An 18,841-nucleotide genomic window follows, 5' to 3' on the forward strand; every position below is an offset into this window, starting at 1 on the left:
AAAATCAGCTGGATGTGGTGGTGTGCGCCTGTAATCCTAGCTTCTGGGGAGGCTGAGGCAGGAGGATTGCTTGAACCCAGGAGGCAGAGGTTGCTGTGAGCTGAGATTGCGCTGCTGCACTCCAGCCTGGGCAACAGAGTGAGACTCTTTATCCCACCAAACACACACACACACACACAAAAAAAGAAATACTTTCAATGGAGAAGAGGATTCCACCACTTACATAAAGCATACATCACTTTTACTTTTTGACCCTGTTTGATTTTTTAAAATTTAATATGAAACATTTCAGATATACAGAATATACATATGTGTATATATATATGCACACACACATACACACACACACACATATAGGTAAATAATATAAAGAAGAACCAGCACATTCATCACCCAAGCTTAAAGAATAAAATAATTACCAATACTTGGGGTTCCCTTTGCACTCCTCCTCCCCTCTGGAGGTAAACCACATATGTGGTGAATATTTAATGAGCACCTACTACATGCCTGGCACTATTCTAGGCAACTGGGATCCATTCATGAACAAAACAAAGATCCTGCCCTCATAGAATTCCACTCCAACCAGGAGAGAGACAGATTATATATAACCTTAGAGGGTGAGAAATACCAAGGACAGAAGAAAAACAGAGTAGGGGGAGAAGGACTGGGAGGGCTTGAGGCCAAAGGCGAGTATGTGGGAGGAGTCCTGACTGAGAAGATAACATGTGAACCAAGGGTTATAGAGGGAATCGGCTGTGCAAGGGCGCTGGGGTGACAGCATTCTTGATATCCAGTGTGTCTGGAGAAACATAAAGCAGCATGAAAGAAGATATGGTCAGAGAAGCAATTGGGGGCAGTGGTGTGGGCCACTCCAGTGATTTTGCCTTTGACTCTGAATGAGACAGGAGCAGAGGGAGGACACTCTCTGACCTGGACTTCGACAGGACCCCTCTTGGCCTTGAGGAAGAGGCCAGGCAGAAACAGTGTGACCTGGGAAGAGACAACAGCAACAGGATTGGTGAGAAATCTTGGGCCAGGATGTGGAAATCTGTCCACTATTCTCATGTGAAAATTGGTGCTTTAAAGAGAAGTCTTTGTCTGGATATTGAAAATTACATAGCTTTTACTTTGATGCTGTGATATCAACGTGTGTTGATATCACACTTGCCGGCCATGAGCTTTTCTGATGTGGATATTCTGGATCTTGTAAAAACTGTAATTCACTCTTTTCGGCAAGCTGGGCCCCCGCTGCTATCCAGAAACTCAGGAAACTTAGCTGCTCATTATATGTGAGTGAAATGGAAACAGAACAACGGAACACATAGTGATGACTGGGAGAAGGAGGCTGGAGCTGCCAGGATGCCTGGGTTCAGACTCTGGTTCCGCCACTTACCAGCTACATAAGCTACTTAACCTCTTCATGCCTCAGTTTCCTCATCTGCAAAATGGGAGTAATAATCTCTTGTGGCTACTTTGCAAGGTTATTATGAAGACAAAATAGGCAATAAGGGAGCAGTGCCTGGCATACAAGAGTGTCACTCATGTCAGTGACTACTTTGGGGAGATGAACAGAGCCCCACGACATGCTCTCTCTCAGACAATTCCATCAACCTAATGTTGGCAAAGGCTGAACGCCTGCAAGTGAGGGAAGCAGTGGAAGCTTCTAATGGAGGTCTTTAGGAAATGTCTCAGGAGCTCAGGCTGCAGGCAGGCCCACAGAAAAATGTGATGCTCCTGGAAAGGGCTTCCAGAAACTGGCCTGTAAGCACTTCATTAAGAAAGGGAAATGAGCGGCCGATCTTGGCACCATGCCTCTGCAGCCTGTGCTGGCCCTGGGCTACCACTGCTAGTGTGTGTCAGGACAGGCGATGGGGTCGGTATTTTACGTTTATGCTCTGTGTCTGCAAAACTATTTCAGTCATGTCTGCTGAGTATGCCAAGCACTATTCAGAATGATCCATTTTGAAAGTTTGGTGCAGTTGGTCTTTTCTCAGATGATTAAAAACATGGTAACCTTCAGCCCATAGACTCACCCAACATCTTTGACAATTTCAGTTCAGATCAGAAGAACCCAGTGTGCAATTTAATCCACTGACATTCAACTTCACAGAATCAGGAAAACAGCAAGGCATTCAATGCATTGGGGTTTTGTTTTCGTTTTTGTGGGGTTTTTTCTTTCTTTCTTTCTGCTTAATTACTTTGCTAACAAGGTTGAAGTCTTCTAAAAAACTTGGCGAAATACTAGAAGCTGACGCTTGGCAGGAAATGATGGAGTATATTCTGCAAATATCTGAAAAGTTTCCCCTTGTATTCACACACATAGAAACGGACACAATCCTTGTCTTGAATTTGGCATTTCTGGAACACCCCTGACGGAAGTTTAATATTATTTTCCAATTTGGCTCACTTAGAAGAAAATTTGACTCCAGTTCCAAGACATAATCAATTCTATAGTTAGTCACCAAAGCTTAAGAAAACAGCATTTCCTCGATGATAGCATTTTCGGTCATGCCTCATGCATACCTGCATTGGTTCCCTTCATCATCCATTCATCGCAACTAATAGTCAAATAATAGATTTGGGCTTTTGCAAAACTTGAAGCCTGCCACTCTCACTAAGTTAATAGTTTGACGCTCCAGGCTGCCTTCACAGTTTCTTTGCTAAGTTAAGGTCTGGCTGCCCTCACTGCAGGTTTCATGGAAGTTCTCCAGGAAGGTGAGGATTTGTCTCCTTGAGGACTGCCAGGGTTTTGCACAGATGGGTGGCAGGCGTTTTGGATCCTGACGAGGTGTTTCATTGCTAATTTCTCTCATGTGAAGCAGAGAATGGAGCTTTGCAGGAAGAAATAAAAACCACAGGTTTTAGAATAAATTTCACATGATCTCGATCCAACATTATTTAAGGCACGAGAGTGGTTTGGCATCACTGCCTGGAATTTGCCAGCACCTCCAGGAAGGTGCACACCGCCATCTTTGCAATAGACATAAATCCATCATCTTTAGCTACCCCCAAACGGGACAAAGAAAATGAAAACGAGAGTCCTAATGCTCACGTTTGGTTTGCAGACGGCAATGTGAACTCTGTGACAATGTGAACTCTGTGGCCAGCAGCCAAAGGGTGATGGAGCAGGTCAGGCATCCATCCACACCTGGGCTCCAAGAAGCAGGAATGCATTTGCGTGTCTGTGGGTTTGTTTAGCACAAAAGGTCATGAGCGCCGTGCACTGGTGCCTGTGGCTGATGGGAACGACTCGGCTTGGTGGGAGGGCCCTTTGATTTCGCTCTCATAGTATTAGAACCAACTTCAACTCTAGGAAAGGATAAAACTAAGGATGCAACACAAATACGTTTCCTGAGGCTCATGGACCCATTTTTGTGCTACTCTGTTATAAATACAAAAATCAAACTTTCCTCCTCTAAGCATATCCTCATGTTCAAACAGAAAATGCTTGTTTCTGACCTGTGATGGGAACCACAGTATAAATGGTGACATACACACACGAGAGTCTGTATGTCTTTTTTTGTTTTTTTTTTTTTTTGAGATGGAGTCTCACTCTGTCGCCGGGGGTGGAGTGCAGTGGCCGGATCTCAGCTCACTGCAAGCTCCGCCTCCCGGGTTCACGCCATTCTCCTGCCTCAGCCTCCCAAGTAGCTGGGACTACAGGCGCCCGCCACCTCGCCCGGCTAGTTTTTTGTATTTTTTTAGTAGAGACGGGGTTTCACAGTGTTAGCCAGGATGGTCTCGATCTCCTGACCTCGTGATCCGCCCATCTCGGCCTCCCAAAGTGCTGGGATTACAGGCTTGAGCCACCGCGCCCGGCCAAGAGAGTCTGTATGTCTTAACATGAGTGTCATGGAGTAAAATTTCAGAATCTCCAACTCTCTTTTATTCAAAATTCTGCAGAGCTCTACCCACCAGGAAAAAGATGAAAAGCCTTAATTTTATCATTTGATTACAAAAATATAACTTTGTATTTTGAAGTACCCCACAAAAAAAGCCTCTCAAATTATTCAATATTCAAGTCTTACAAATCTTCCTTTCCCTCCCCAGAGATTCTCATATACTTGCCAGAGGGTCACGTGATCTGTTCTTCCTCCCCTCCACCTCCCTGGAGAACTTCTGCTCTCCACAACCACTTCTGCCATAGGTGGTAAGATGATTCCACTATTTTTCCAAACCCTGATTGCTCAGAGGCTATTTTTCCCCCCTCACAAAGCCCAGACACCTCTTCCCATTTGAGACATCTCCGGACAAGCCCAATATCCTATATGGCGGAGGTTGTACATTCCCCCAGCTCCACGATGAAGGCCAACGAAGGCTCTCCTAAGGAGGGCAGAGTATTAGGCAGTGTGCATGGCATGGAAAACCCAGGGTCCACAAGCTATACAAGCCTCCACCCCCTGGCAACAATCACATAGATGCAATTTAGTTAATTCCCTTCCACACCATCTCAACATTCCTGGCAGCCTCTCAAATAAATACCATAGCAGAAGGGGCAGAGTCATGGGGATGAAAGGACCTTGGGACCATTCTTTCTCCAGCAGAGACAATCGCAACCGAGTGTCAGATGTGCTGTCTGACTCATTCATTCGGGGTTAGGCCCACTCTCATTCTTTTCCTCAGGCCCTGTTGTTTTAGGATACGAAGTGACTGTAAAAACGGCTGATATTTTTCCCCCGACACAAGGGCATAGATCACTACGTCTTCGGCGCTTTCTTTGTGGTATCGATTCTTCTGAGAATGAAGGCAGAGGGTTCCGATATGGCATCATCTAATATTCCCTCAGCTTGATTTATAGATTTCTTTGTGCATTACCTGAACATAAACGACTCTTGCATTATTTCTTGTGTACTTGTCAAATTAAGGTAAGATATTCTTGTTGACCTTTAAACCTAAAAAAAATTAAATAAATGTGTCTGAGACGTTTTCCAACAAGCATTAAAATGAGCTGGGCTCTCAAATGCCCATTAAGAGGATGTAATTACGAGGGGGTGTGTCGTCTGTGCTGCGGGTAATGATTTAATTTTAGTTTTAATGCATTCGCTCAATGGAGGAAAAGAAAACAAGCCAGTTACGAATCATCTCGCAAAACAGACAAGAACAATTTGGCACCGTTTGTTCCTTAATTTACCAAAATGGGAAGGAGCTGGGGGAGCTTGCCACCCCAGCCTTCCAGAAGGAAGGAACACTTCTTGAAAGGTGCAGAGAGAAGTGGCAAAGCAAGAACCAAAATAGAGACAAGGTGGCCGTTTGCTGCGATGTTATCAAACAGAACCAGTGCCAGCCGTCGGGCTGCGCGAGGGTGTGAATTGGATCTGACTTCAAGCAGGGGAGGAAATTCCGTTTGGGGCTGCAGGAAGGCTTTCTCCTACGTTATTTCTCCCACTTCCCTTCCCACAGCCGAACCAAGACCCAAGGAAAGGGTCTCTGGGCAATATCCACTTGTGGCTGACCACCGCTGGCCAGGACACAGGCAAAGGGGATGAATGCGCCCTTCACCCTCCGTCTACAAACCCCGTTTTTCAAGGTGGGGTGATGCTGGCTGCAGCCTCACTATGTGCAAACCTAGGTGCCTTCTCATGGGTACTAGATGCACACACACACCTGTGATCACACAGGGGCTGGCCCCCAGGCTGGCTTTGGCATCCCTGGGGTCCCTTTCAGAAAAATACCACCTAACTGTAATCCTAGCACTTTGGGAGGCAGAGGCAGGAGTTCAAGATCAGCCTGGGCAACGTAATGAAACCTGTCTTTACTAAAAATACAAAAACTAGCCGGGTGTGGTGGTGTGTGCCTGTAGTCCCAGCTACGCAGGAGACTGAGACGGGAGAATTGCTTGAACTCGGGAGGCAGATGTTGCAGTGAGCAGAGATCACACCACTGCACTCCAGCCTGGGTGACACAGCAAGACTCTATCTCAAAAAAGAAAGAAAGAAAAACAAAAATACCACCTAACCACCACTCTCTAATTAAGTCTATCTTCAAATCCCACTAAGATAACAAGAGGAATTCCACTGGTCATGCCACCTATACCCCTCTCCTCCCACTCTCCAACCTCTCCCGGCACTCTCTTCCCTGATGTCCAGCCTCTGGGCTCCATCAGCCACCTTCCCCAGACCCTCCCACCTTCTGGTCCCTTCTCTTCTCTGCAGTGTAACTCTGCTGGTCTCTGCGTTACCCCGTCCCCTCTTCCTGGACCCGTGAGCTCTGCCTCCTTTTTGTCATCACCCTGACTCTAGAAATGCGAGGCAGACAGAATTCTCCCCGTGAGGCTGGGAGGAGGAGACAGCAGAGTCCTCATCTGCTAGTGACTGTTTCTCTGCCACATCTATTTGCAGGGTCCACATACGTGTACACACACACACACACACACACACACACACACACACACACTCAGCCTGGAGGGCTTCCATGGGCATGGAGGAGAGGAGAAAATACATCTTCCCTATGGGTACCCCCTGACTTTCACAGTCCTGTGGGGCATGAAGGGCTAAGTTCCAGATATGACTGCTCCATCTCCAGCCAAGTGACTAATTAGCGTGGTCTACATTGACGGGCACTAATGGGACCTTCCTGTTGTGCAGCCAACGTTGCTTCTTTCTTAGGCCCCAAGGCACCTGCACAGACATGATCCACGAGAAAGCTACGTGGGGCACAGCAGTTTCTGACACCCCGTCCCGGAGCCAGAGGCCTGCCTTTTGGCCTCCAGCTGCAGGGACGCCACCTGTCCCCTCCCAAACCTGACGATGTCATTTTATCATTTGTCCACCCCAGTCTGACCTCGTCTGCTGCCTGCCCAGAGCTGGGTGGGCCACTGGGGCCCTGATCACTTTCCCAGATGCCCACTGAGTGTGGACCATATGCAAGCTCAGGCTTGAGGAAGGCCTGCCCATCCCATCCACCCTCCACCCATCAGGAGTCACAGAGGAAGTGGTCCTTGGGGGACCCTGCTCCTGGGTTCTATGGCCCCAGCCTCACCCTGGTCCAGCGGGAAGAGGCTACAGGATTGTACTTGAGAAAAGCTTTTTTTTTTTTTTGTCAATTTTGAAGATACTCAAACAATGCTTTCAACATGCTAATTCTGATTAAATGTCCAACACATTTCCATTTGCCATCTTCCTCCATTTCCATACCCATCTGTGTCTTACAATCCATTAAACCAGTGTTCGGCAAACTGTAGCCCATGGACCAAACCCACCAGCCACCTGTTCCTGGAAATAAAGTTTTATTGGAACACAGCCACGCCTGTTCTGTGTCATCTGTGGGTACCTTCACGTTATGATAGCAATTGAGTGATTTTCACAGTGACCTTTTGGTCCATGAAGCCTAGAATATTTACTCCGTGGTCGTTTACGAGAAAGTCCGCTGACCTCTGGCCTAAACTACAAATATAATTCACTTATAAATAGTCTGTCTGGCATAACAGATGCTAGTAAGGATATGGAGAAAGGGGAACTGTTGTACACTGTTGGTGAGGATGTAAATTAGTACAGCCACTATGAAGAACAGTATGGAGATTCCACAAAAAACTAAAAATAGAACTACCATATGATCCACTCCTGGGTGTATATCCAAAAGAAAGGAAACCAGCGTATCACAAAGATATCTACACTCCCACATTTATTGCGGCACTAGTCACAATAGTCAAGATATGAATCAACCTAAGTGCTCATCAGTGGATAAATGAATAAAGAAAATATGGTACATACATACAATGGAATAGTATTCAGCCATTAAAAAGCATGAAATCTTGTTATTTGCAGCAACATGGATGGAACTGGAGACCATTATGTCCAGTGAAATAAGCCAAGCATAGAAAGATAAATATCGTATGTTCTCACTCATATGTGGAAACCGTAAAATTGGATCTCATGAAGACAGAGACAAGATTGGTGGTAACCGGAAGCTGGGTGGTAACCGGAAGCTGGGTGGTAACCGGAAGCTGGGTGGTAACCGGATGGGGCAAGATAAAGGGGAGAAAAAGCAAATATATTCCCAACCAATTTGAGAAAACAACTTGAGATACTTAAGTCCATGCATAAAAATGGCAGTATAATTTTAAAAAATCATCTGTCAAATAACCTTTTGAGATGTCCAGTGAACTTTTTTGGGTAAGCCACTTAACATAATCACTCAAAGAAATAAAAAATGAAAATCCCAGAAGCTCAGGGTAAACCATATAGACTCCCAATTCTAAATCCATATATCTCTTTAAATTACACAGGAATGCGTTCTCACAGGAAAAAACTTCAAACAATACAGTGGAAGTGAAAATTCCTTTGAAAGTCACCCCAATCCAGTCCACTCTGAACTGCAATCATTGGCGTAATTCCCTTCAGACTTCTAGATATGAACTCACAAATATGTAGAGGACCGACAGTGTGGCTTTGTGTGTGTGTGTGTTTTAGCCATAAATGGTGTATATATGTACATATTGTGCTACAGTTTGCCTTTTTTCACTTAATAACACTGTTCAGACATCTTTCCCAGCAGTGCATATGAACCTACCTCATGCTTTTTATTTTATTTATTTATTTATTTATTTATTTATTTATTTTTGAGATGGAGTCTCACTCTCTCACCCAGGCTGGAGTGTGGTGGCGGGATCTCGGCTCACTGCAAACTCCACCTCCTGAGTTCAAGAGATTCTCCTACCTCAGCCTCCCAAGTAGCTGGGATTACAGGCACCTGCCACCATGTCCTGCTAATTTTTGTATTTTTATAGTGACAGAGTGTCACCATGTTGGCCAGGATGGTCTCGAACTCCTGACCTCAAGTGATCTGCCTGCCTCTGCCTCCCAAAGTGCTGGGATTACAGGCATGAGCCACTGCACCTGGTCCCTCGTGCCTTTTAAACATTTTTGGGGTACAGGGTCTCACTATGTCGTCCAGGCTGGAGGCAGTGGTGCCATCACAGCTCACTCCAGCCTTGACTTCCTGGGCTCAGGTGATGCTCCCACCTCAGCCCCCTGAGTAGCTGGGACCACAGGCACGAGTCACCAGGCCCAAATAATTTTTAAGTTTTTTGTAGAGACAGGGTCTTGCTATGTCGCCTGGGCTCGTCTCGAATTCCTGGGCTCAAGTGATCCTCCTGCTTTGGCCTACCAAAGTGCCGGGATTATAGGTGTGAGCCACCTGATGGTTTTTAACGTCCAGAATATTCGAAAGTGTGGGTGCTGCAAAGTCCAATCTCCATGCACATAAACATCTGAAGCATCCATAACCAGCTGTTCTTCCCAGGAAGAAGGATCCTTTGTCCACGGGCCACTTCAGAAAGTGACTTTTCAGTGGATGGACGGCGGGCTCCGGCCACACATCCCATCCGTTTGAAGATACCTCCACTCTGGTATATAGGAGAGTCCCTTGGTCTTCCTCTACAACAAAGACACCATCATGGGGTCTTTGTGTGACCCTGAGCCTTTCCTGGCAGAGTCCCTAAGATCCATGACTCCATACGCCCCATGCAAAGAAGTCTTTGAAAGGAGAATCACTGTGAATATAAACGACTGTCTCAGAAGCTTGACTTTTAAAAAAGGAATGTGGATCTGGCCCTTGCAAATATAAAACAGATTGAGAAGCTGAGCTTTGTGGAGTGACTTAAACAGGCATTCTGAGTTGGCACCCGCTGGGAGCAGTGCAGCAAAGGTTGGCGTTCGGGAACAGGCAGAACCCAGAGCTGGGCTCAGGAACAATCCTCCCCGTCACCTTCTCCTCTCCTCCTCTTCCCCTCCTCCCTTCACTATCTCCTCCCTCCTGCCCCTCCACCTTTACCTCCTGTTCCTGTTCCAGGAACCCTCACTGAGCACCCACTATGCACTGGTCAATGGGTACCGCTGGGACTCCAGGCTCCCCCTCACAGCATTCCCAGTGGAGCAAAGACAGTCCCTGAGCCAGGGACCACAGCATTGCCCTGGTCTGTGCTATGGAAGGCCCCCGTGCTAGGACAAGCAAAGATGAGACCTAGAGTGGAAAAGCAGTAGGTAGGGGAGGGCACTTCCAGGCAAGGATGTAGCTGGGTGGGGGGTGATGTATGAAATTGTCCTTTCAAGCTGGGTGCAGTGGCTCACACCTGTAATCTCAGCACTTTGGGAGGCCAAGACTGCCAGATCGTTTGAGTCCAGGAGTTTGAGACCAGCCTAGGCAACACAGTGAAACACCATCTCTACGAAAAATACAAAAAGCAGCCAGGCGTGGTGGTACGCATCTTAGCCCCAGCTACTGGGGGCTGATTCGAGAGAACTGCCTGAGCCCAGGAGGTCAAGGCTACAGTGAGCTGAGGTCATCCCACTGCACTCCAGCCTGGGTGACACAGTGAGACTCTGTCTCAAAAATATATAAATAAATAAGAGAGAGAAAAAAAGAAACTGTCTTTTATTTATTTATTTTGAGACAGAGTCTCACTCTGTTGTCCAGGCTGGAGTGCAGTGGTATGATCTTATCTCACTGCAGCCTCAAACACCTGGGCTCAAGTGATCCTCCTGCCTCAGTCTCCTGAGGAACTTGGACTACAGGCACACACCACCATACCCGCCTATGTTTTTTCTTTTTTCTTTTTTGTAGAGATGAAATCTCCCTATGTTGCCCAGGGTGGTCTTGAACTCCTGGCCTCAAGTGATCCGCCCACCCCAGCCTCCCAAAGTGCTGGGATTAAAGGCATGAGTCACTGTGCATGGCTGAAATTGTCCTTTTAAAAAGACCTCTTGGGCTGCTGGTGAAGAACAGGTGAGAGGCAGCTCCTCTGCCCATCCACTCTGCCCATTCAGGGGAAGCCAAAGGAGCAAGGGTCCCCCATGCGGTGGGGGCAGGAACTGAGCAGCCTACAGGGCAGAATGTGGTGAGGCAGTGGGCATCATCTCTTTCCTGATGGCCCAGCCATGGGGGGCTGGACCACCCACTGTGCAAAGGGCTCCATGGACCCTCCCTGGGGAAAGACAGAGGGGCTCTGTGGGTGGGGAGCTTCACTTACAGAAGTTACCTCCATAAAGGTGACCTCCACAAGGGACCAGGGACAGAGGACTCAGGTGAAAATCCCGCTGGGTTGCACACATGAGCTGAACCTCAGTTCAGGGCTTTGTTGTGAGAACTGAATGAGATAACATACTGATGTTTAACTGCCCAGAATATTCCAAGGTGCAGGTGTTGCCAAGTCCAGTCTCAATGCACATAAACATCTGAGCATTTGTAACCTGCTCTCCTTCTTCCCAGGAAAGGGGATCCCTTGTCCACAGGTCACTTTGGAAAGTGAGACTACAGGTGCACAACACCACATCCAGCTCATTTATTTTGCTTTATTTTTGTAGAGACAGGGTCTCCTGAACTCATGGGCTCAACCCAATCCAGTGCTGGGCATGTCAACCAGTCAGCCAGCCAGTGGACCAAGTCCCTGTGCCTTGCAGACAAGAGGGGGCGTAAGAAGTCTCCCTCCAGAACCCAAGCCCCAACCCCAGGCCACCAAACACACAGGCCAGGCTGCTAGTGATGCAGGACAGGTGGGCCCCAAAACTGGGGCTTAGCCTGGGAGGGTCTTTGGCTTCACACACCCTTGAAAAGAATTTAAAGGTAAACAGGTGGTGTTAGACAGCAATCTTTTATTGAACAGTATGGCTCCTTGTGAAGCAGGGCTAACTCACAGGCAGTGCACCCAAGGCATTGGCTGTTGGCAACCATATTTATATGCATTTATACCCACTTTTAATTGCATGCAAACTGAAATTGAAAGGACGCAGGTTAATGCAAATCAAAGGGTGGGTTATTTAGAACTTTGCAGGAAAGGGGCCGTAACCTCCGGGTTGCCGATGTGAAAGGGGCGGCAACTTCCGGGTCATTGCCATGGTATTCATAAACTGTCATGGCACTGGCAAATGTGTCTTATGCTAATGAGCAATGAGGGCAGCCAGGGACTGCTTTTGTCACCGTCTGCTGGTTTCTACCAGTTTCTTCACTTCATCCTGTCTGGACCAGATCTTGTTTTGGTCAGCAGGGTTATGACCAGAAACGAGTCCTGCTCATCTACCTCACGAGCACCACCCAGCTCTCTGCCCCCTATGAAGGGCATCAAGGGGGCTGGAAACATTCCTTCCTTCCAAGAGCGGCCTAGGAATGGCCAGCATTCACCTCCAGTAACCATGAGGCTGGAGCTAAGGAAGGAGGTTAAGCTGAGTCGTCAGGAAAAGAACTTCCATGCCTAAAAAAGCAGCTGTAGAGGGGATCTAAGAAACGGTACAAATGGCAACTAGCATCATTGGTTGAATTGCTTTCCCTCCCCAATTTCCACCAAAAAGAGCAAAGAGATATGAAAACGGGGTGAGGGGTGGGGCCCGTATCCACAGAGGAAAGCTGGTCAGACACAGCAAGGAGCCCTGCAGGCCACCACGGACAGCATGTGAGGAAGGCCGGGCAGCCCCTCAGGGGCCAGGAAGCCTGGCAGAGCCCAGGGCCCGACTCTGAGATCCCCAAAAGCTTCAGGAGGATGCCAGGGATCAGCCCCGTGGAGTGACTGCCATGAACAGGCACCTGTACGTCTCACAACATAGCTTCCAAGTCTACAAAACAAATGATTAGGGCAAAAGAAGGGGACTTGATAAATCCCAACACATACAGTTTCTAACACTCTTTATTTTTATTTTTAAACAGGGTCTTGCTCTGTCACTCAGGCTGGAGTGCAGGGGTGCGATCATGGCTCACTGCAGCCTCCACCTCCATGGGCTCAGGTGATCCTCCCACCTTAGCCTCTTGAGTAGCTGGGATTTCAGGTACATGACACCTTTCCTGGCTATTTTCTTTTATTTTTTGTAGAGACAAGATCTCTCCAACTCCTGGGCTCAAGCAGTCCTCCCACCTCGGCCTCCCAAAGGGATTACAGGTTTGAGCCACTGTGCCTGGCCTTAACACTTTTCAAATGAACAAATTGCGCAAACAAAATTAAGATTATTAAGGCTTCAACAGATACAATCTGGCACTCCCTTTCACATTTTTGTGCTCAGCAAACAGAATATAGTTTACTTACAGATTATTTAACAAAATGGGCTTATACTGGACTACAGGATAAAAATCTCAACAGAAGTCATTACCTGGCTGGTCACGGTGGCTCATACCTGTAATCCTAGCACTTTGGGAGGCTAAGTGGGGGTGGACACCTGCGGTTAGGAGTTCGAGATCAGCCTGGCCAACACAGTGAAACCCCATCTCTACTAAAAATACAAAAATTAGCCAGGCGTGGTGGTGTGCGCCTATAATCCCAGCTACTTGGGAGGCTGAGGCAGGAGAATCGCTTGAACCTGAGAGGCGGAGGCTGCAGTGAGTTGAGACTGTGCCACTGCACTCCAGCCTGGGCAACAGAAGGGAGACTCTGTCTCAAAAAAAAAGAAAAGAAAAAAAAGAAGTAATTACCTAACCATGATGCAATAAAAACAGAATCTAGCAAAAGAGAGAAATAAAATGTTGGCTACAGCATTGTTTTAGTAGAAAAGTATAAATTTTCATTAGAAGAAGAATAGTTAAACAAACTATTAAAAATAATAAATGCTTAAACGAATAAATCCACACTCTGGAATCCGAGGCAGTTGTTAAAAAGAAGCACCCCATTCATCTAATATGGAGTCCTAGAAGAAGAGAACAGGGTTCTGGTAGAAAAAGTAACAAATTGACAGGATAATGGCTGAGAACGTTCCAGAAAAATGTACACAAACTGCTAAGGGGTAAAAATAAATTCAAAATCTTGGTAAAACTCCAGAATATCAAAGAGAAAAACCTCAAAGTTTACAGGAAGAAAAGAGACACCTACCAACAGTTAGAACAGCTGTAAACATTTTGGCATCAAGAGATGCCCAGGAGACAATGCAGTAATACAATATTTTTATAAAGTGCTACGGGAAAATAAAGGTCATCCTACTCAATTATTCAGGAATGAGGGCAAAATAAAGACATTTTCAGACATCCAAAACTAAGAGGGCTTGCCCTGAAATTGAATTTTAAAGGATACATTTTGGCAAGAAGAAAAATGAACTCACAGAGAAGGAGTGAGATTTAAAATACATGAACATTGGTATAATTTATCAGTAAATTTAATTAACTATCTACTGTAAATATGGGTTTTTTGGGGACAGCATTTCACTCTGTCACCCAGGCTGGAGTGTAGTGGCGTGATCTTGGCTCACTGCAACCTCCGCCTCCCTAGTTCAAGTGATTCTCCTGCCTCGGCTTCCCAAGTAGCTGGGATCACAGGTGCACACTGCCACACCTGGTTAAATTTTGTATTTGTGGTCCCAGCTATTTGGGAGGCTGAGGTGGGAGGATCACCTGAGCCCTGGATTTCAAGGCTGCAGTGAGCCATAATTGCGCCACTGCATTCCAGCCTGCTGGGTGACAGAGCAAAGCCCTGTCTCAAACAACAAAACAAAAATCAAAAAAATGAAACTGACCACATAGCAAATACCAAGTTACAATGTATTTCAGGGAACTATTACAATACAGATCACATTCTCTGAGCAGGATGCTCTCAGATTGATGGACAAATAATCTCCCTATTTCACACATTCTAAGATGTACTTTATTTTTTCACATCATCTCTAAAACCAGAATGCTTCTTATAACTGATGGGATGTTACAGTTTAATGAGCAATGGGTTTTTTTTTTTCCGCCTTCTTTGGTGGTATAAAAAATAATGGAGTCCATTACAATCAACAGCATTTTAGATTTTATGAAAATATGGTAGTTTTTAAAAAATGTATGGGCTACATTACTACCTAACTAGAAATTAATAACAAAAGAAAAAATAAAAAGCTATAAAGTACCCTCCTGAATACCTCTCTTGTATCAAGGAGGAAATAAAATTAGCAATTTTAGACTATGAAAAATTATGCTAATGACAATTTACTCATACCAAAACTTACGGAATGTGGCCAGAACTGTACTCAGAGGAAGCGTCATCAGTTTAAATATTTTATTCGTAAAGAAGAAAGATAATACATGACCTGCACAGACGTTCAACTTAAAAAATTAGAAAAAGAACAAGAAAATAAGCCTTAACAAGTCATTAAAGATAATAGGAGGAAGTCCTGATTTTTAAAAGAGTTTAACATTTAACAGCAGGATGAATAAATAAATTCAACAGCTGTTTCTTAGAAAAGGCCAAAGAAATCAACGAATCTCTGGGAAAGTCTAACCAGGAAAAGAGAAAAAAACATTAATGAGAAAGAGAGATAAGTAGAGATGCAAAAAAATTTATGAAAATACAAGAATACGAAATAGAATTCTCTGCTAATAAATTTTAAAATCTTGATTAAATGTATGATAGTCTAGGGAAGCAAAATGATACAAACTGATTTAAGAAGTAGAGAAGCTGAATGGAAAACACACGTGGAAAACAGTCCTCCCCACCCCTAAAGGCACTGTCCTCAGACAGTTTGAAATCTTCACGGAACAGACATTTTCTAAGCTATTTAAAATGTTCCAGAGGATAAAGAAAAGAGAAAAACTTCCTAATTAATTTTATGAATAACGCATAACCCTGGTACCAAAACCTGCCAAAGATGAAACAAAAATAAAATCACAGACTAAATCTTGCTTGTCACTATAGATGCAAAAATCCTGAATAAAAGGACATGGACAGCTGGGCGCAGCGGCTCATGTCTGTAATCCTAGCACTTTGGGAGGCTGAGGCGGGCGGATCTCTTGAGATTAGGAGTTCGAGACCAGCCTGGTCAACATGGCAAAATCCTGTCTCTACAAAAAATGCAAAAATTAGCCAGGCATGGTGACAAGCACCTGTAGTCCTAGCTACTTAGGAGGCTGAGGCATGAGAATTGCTTGTACCCAGGAGGCGGAGGCTGCAGTGAGCTGAGATCATACCACTGCATTCTAGCCTGGGCAACAGAGCCAGACCCTGTCTCAAAAAAAAAAAAAAAACATGTAAGACTCACATGGCCCCTACCATCACTACCCTCAACTCCAAATGTATAGCAATGCTGAATAAAATATAAGATAAAATCTTTTTTTTTTTCTTTTTTAAAGATACGGTATTGCTCTGTTGCCGAGGCTGGAAAGCAGAGGTGCAGTCATAGCTCACTGCAGCCTGGAACTGTCGGTGTCAAGGAATCCTCCTCCCTCAGCCTCCCAAGTAGCTTGGACTATAGGCGCACACTACCATGCCTGGCCAGTTTTTAAATTTTTTCAGTGACAGGGGTTTTGCTGCATTGTCCAGGCTAGTCTCAAACTCCTGGGCTCAAGTGATCCTCCCACCTCAGCCTCAAAAAGCACTGGGGTTACAGAAGTGACCCACCATGTCTGACCTGATAAAAATAATTAGATACAAAGCTAAGCTTAAGAAAAGGAAATATTCCGACGCATGAGCCGGAACAATGAACTGTCAGCAGGTGCCCCAGAAGTCCTGAACACAGATGGCAGACCCTAGAGGTCAGGGTCTGGGGCATTGGTGCCCACAGGAGATTCAGTCGGGGCCCTCATAAGATGAGGAACTGGAACTGAGTTATTGCACAAAGCTAGGGCTCTAGAAGGGCTCACACCTCACTGAAATGGAAGCCTAGAAAACTCAACCCCTGTCTAAAAGAAAATACAAAAAATCCTGGGGCAGAGGGAAGCCTCCCAGAATGAAAAGAATCCCAAGCCTGAACCGTGGCTGTGGAGTTCAAATTTACATGACCAATATGGAGCTAGAAATAGTAAGAAAAATAGGTCCCAAACTGACGCATCCATGGGGGCTCCCAGCAGAAACAATTTTGAAATGTTCTGAAGCAACACCTCCACAACCCGGGAAGCACAGGGCTACCATTGGCTAAAAATCAACAGTCTTAAATTAGTTTGGATAATTTTTGCTTCCCTAGAATATTGCACAGAAATTATAATCCACCAAAGGAAATGATTTGCCATGAGGAAACACAAGCTGACAGACAAGCAGAAAGAACAGACCCCAAGATGTGGAAGAAACCTGATTTATGCTAATTTATCTATTGTTTATGTTAACATTTATATTTTAAATTATAAAATGAGAAAAATAATAATACAGGCATAAAAGAACAGGAAACTACAGGAAACAAGCATGTAGATTTCAACACTCTCCATAGAATTCCAAGAGATGAAAAATATAGTGATTGAAATTAAAAACTAATTGCTAGGATTTCAGAACAGATTGGTAAACTAGGAGACACGGTGATCCAGGGGGTGAATCTAACATAATCACCCAGAATGCAAACATGGAAAAACATGAATCTGAATTCCAAGGAAGAGAATAGAATGAGAGGGTCCAAAATAAAACTGATAATCATAGACTCTGGCTGAAATGCATCCCCAGGGACTAAAACAAAGGCAGGGTCCTTCTGGATCACTTACACTAATGACTTTTAGGCAACTGTGTCAGTGGCAGTACAGAGTCTCTAGGGCACTCAAGACAACATTAATCACCAAGGCTTACATAGAGCTGACTATGTGCCAGGATCCATTTTAAACACCTTATATACATTAACTCATTTAATTCTCACAATGATCTAAGAGTTTGGTAATATCATCTCTATTATGTAGATGTGTAAACTGAGGAACAGAATTTAAGTAATTTTCCCCAGCTATTAAGTGTTGGAGTAGAAGTCAGTCCAAGAAACTATCTCCAGAGTCTGTGTTCTTAACCACCACGCTATACTGTCCTTCAAACATGTGACTTGCATTTCAAAGGCTAATATTGAGAACAGGGTCGACGAGACTAAAAAAATTTGCAGAACTTAAGAAAGCCATGAGTCCTAAGAGTGAATAAGTGCCTCAACTTCCAAGTAGGAAAAATAAAACTATACACCTAGATATAACTCAGTAAAGCTGAAGAATATGAAACAGAGAAAAGTCACAAAAATAACCCGAGAGAAAGACATTATACACAAAGGACTGACACACTAACTCTCATCTTCTTTGAGGAACAGGGGGGACCAGAAAACAATGAATAAGGCTTCAGAGAGCTAAAGGAAAATAACTATCATCCCAGAATTCTATACCCAGCTCAACTATGCAGGGAAAAATAATACTGAAATGAACAAAGTCCAAGAGAGTTTACATAGGCCTTCCCTGAAAGAACTACTAAGGGGTTATATGAGGCAGCTGAAAACGGAACTCACACACACACACACAAAAGAGTAGAATGCAATAAGCAAGAGTGAGAAAAGAAATTGGTAAACAGCTGTAAGTTGAAATAATCAACAGTAATAATTATTTTTTTAAATTGGGGAGTTTATAAATAATATGGTACTATAATTAGACAACAAAAGATATAGGATGGGAGTATGATCAGAATTAAAGTGTTCCAAGATCATTATGTTGTTTTGGAGGAAGGTAGATATTTTTGTTTAAATCATACTGTGTTAAATCAAATCACATGTGCGTATTAGCAACATAAAGGTAAACACTGGGAGAATAAAAAATAGAATGTGGGCCGGGCGCGGTGGCTCAAGCCTGTAATCCCAGCACTTTGGGAGGCCGAGACGGGCGGATCACGAGGTCAGGAGATCAAGACCATACTGGCTAACAAAACCCCGTCTCTACTAAAAATACAAAAAACTAGCCGGGCGACCTGGCGGGCGCCTGTAGTCCCAGCTACTCGGGAGGCTGAGTCAGGAGAATGGCGTGAACCCGGGAGGCGGAGCTTGCAGTGAGCTGAGATCTGGCCAGTGCACTCCAGCTTGGGCGACAGAGCGAGACTCCGTCTCCAAAAAAAAAAAAAAAACAATTTTTTTGTTTTAGAGACAGGGTCTCACTATATTGCCCAGTCTTGTCGTGAACTCCTGTCTTCAAGTGATCCTCCAGCCTTGCTCCCTCCCGAAGTGATGGGATCATAGGCATGAGCCAC

The 18,841-nt window shown here is 45.0% G+C and overlaps 1 protein-coding gene across 2 annotated transcripts in view; it reads right to left on the minus strand.

The window, feature by feature from the left end:
- Positions 1–18,841, minus strand: part of CHST8 (carbohydrate sulfotransferase 8) — a 152,749-nt gene that overhangs the window by 102,792 nt on the left and 31,116 nt on the right. The window contains exon 2 of one of the 2 annotated variants that reach the window (XM_017855046.1): positions 4,816–4,892. The exons of the other annotated variant lie outside the window; for it this stretch is intronic. The gene's annotated coding sequence lies outside the window, so the exon portion shown is untranslated. The remainder of the gene's footprint in view (positions 1–4,815; positions 4,893–18,841) is intronic. 2 annotated transcript variants of the gene reach the window in all.

This window comes from Rhinopithecus bieti, unplaced genomic scaffold, assembly GCF_001698545.2.
Source record: "Rhinopithecus bieti isolate Rb0 unplaced genomic scaffold, ASM169854v2 scaffold_39998, whole genome shotgun sequence".
NCBI classification, from domain to species: domain Eukaryota; kingdom Metazoa; phylum Chordata; class Mammalia; order Primates; family Cercopithecidae; genus Rhinopithecus; species Rhinopithecus bieti.